The sequence below is a fragment of the Crocodylus porosus genome, unplaced genomic scaffold (assembly GCF_001723895.1).
Source record: "Crocodylus porosus isolate Cpor-Errol unplaced genomic scaffold, CroPor_comp1, whole genome shotgun sequence".
Lineage (NCBI taxonomy): Eukaryota > Metazoa > Chordata > Crocodylia > Crocodylidae > Crocodylus > Crocodylus porosus.
Window position 1 is genome coordinate 70,906,118 of NW_017728918.1, and position 1,750 is coordinate 70,907,867.

Consider the following 1,750-nt stretch of genomic DNA (forward strand, 5'->3'; position numbering starts at 1 on the left):
CCCACCCTCCCTGGATGAGCTGCTCATGGCTCCATCCTGCTCTTCCAGCCGGGCCCTACATTCCTGCTCTGGCCCGAGGCCCCATGCGCCAGCCCAGCTGGACAATGCCCTCCCCCACTCCCTCCCTCCCTTGCTCCCTCACCATGGGGACCGCAGTTCTCCCACCCCACCACATAGACTTACCTAGAGGGAGGTGCTCTCCATGCTGCCTTGCTGCCACATGCATGTGTGTGCATGCACATGCATGTGGCATCCCCTGCCTGATCGCCCTCCTCCCACTTCCTCCAGCCCCAAGCAGCCCGTTTCAGGCTAGAACTCTGCCAGCCTGAAAGGGGCACCTGCTGTGTCCCACTTTTTCTGTGATTTTTTTTTTCATCATAATCGGTCAACAATGTTGTGTCTTTGCAACCCCAGTTTTTAGCGTTGCGACCACAAATGGGAGAAGGCTGGGAAATGCTCCATTTCACTGTTCTCAAAACAAGTATTTTACACAGTGTTAACAGTTCTTATGTTCCCTTGTGAATTTTATGAAATTCTCAGTTTCCAGAGCCATGGGAATATGCAGAAATTTCTGCTTTCATTAGAAAAGGTTTTTTTTTATCTCAGAATTGTGGAGAAAAGATTGAAAGCCTGGCCTCTAAGGAACCAAAACATCAAAGGCAAATAAAAAGAATTAAAAATGTATTATTTTAAAATTAATTTCCGGATTTTAAGCCTGCTTCAGTATATTGAGGCCTGACTCAGGATTGTTGAATGTTTGCATTGTCGGTACGGATTTTGCCCTTAAAAATAAATTACCTTTTCAATACTATTAGAAAACACTCCCTTATGAGTAATTTATGTCATCCACTAGATGCCCTTAACTGAGAACAAATTTTTCAATTATATTCAGTTACCTGAGTCTAGGTACCTCCACATGATATGACAAAAATATTGAAAATCTTCAATATTTAATGTGTTATAGCCTGTTGTTATCTGAAAATAGATTGTATCTGACAAGTCATTTTGTGATTCTATTACTACAGCTTTCTGTAGGCTTTTCCTCTCAGCATGCACCTCAGATTTGTTCCATCCATGCCTTGATGAGCATCATCTTGATAAGCAGGATTGGATTGGATTGGATTGGATTCCCAGTGTGGGAAGTAAAAGAGCATGTTTCATAGTCAATATCTAGTCTTTAGAACTTCTTAAACTGGAGTCTTTTTCTTTCTCAGTGACTTAGATGATGACATGTACAAGTGTCAAACTAATTGCATAGGATAAAAGAACTAAATTTACATGAGCAGCTAGCCTTTCAAAGCCATTTTTCCAATGTAAGGCAGACCACACATTTACAGAAGTAGAGTCATCTGGTCCATCCCACTGCAGAGATCAAGGTGTGTTCAGGGCTGAATTAAGGATAGCCAGATGAGGCACATACCTAGGGCCCTAAGTGAAGAAGGGGCCCAGTTGTGCTTATTTTATATATTATAATTATTAAGTGAAAAAAGTAATATAAATATACAATATTTAATAGGGGCCCACAAGTTTGTTTGCCTAGGGGCCACTAAAGGGTTAATCCAGCCCTGGGTGTGTTATTTCCAAATTATCCTAGCCAAATGCATATCAAGCCTCTTCTTGGAAACCTCCAGTGAAGGAAGGAAGTTTCACAACTTCCCTATGCAACTTGTTTCTTTGTTTTGCTATTCTTATGGTTAGGAAGTTTTAAAATTATTATTATTATTTAAATCTGCTTTGTCGTAATTTTATA

At 41.0% G+C, this 1,750-nt stretch overlaps 1 protein-coding gene across 3 annotated transcripts in view; it reads left to right on the forward strand.

Moving 5' to 3' along the window:
- Positions 1 to 1,750, forward strand: part of ANKRD6 (ankyrin repeat domain 6) — a 142,503-nt gene that overhangs the window by 112,053 nt on the left and 28,700 nt on the right. The gene's annotated exons all lie outside the window — the stretch shown is intronic.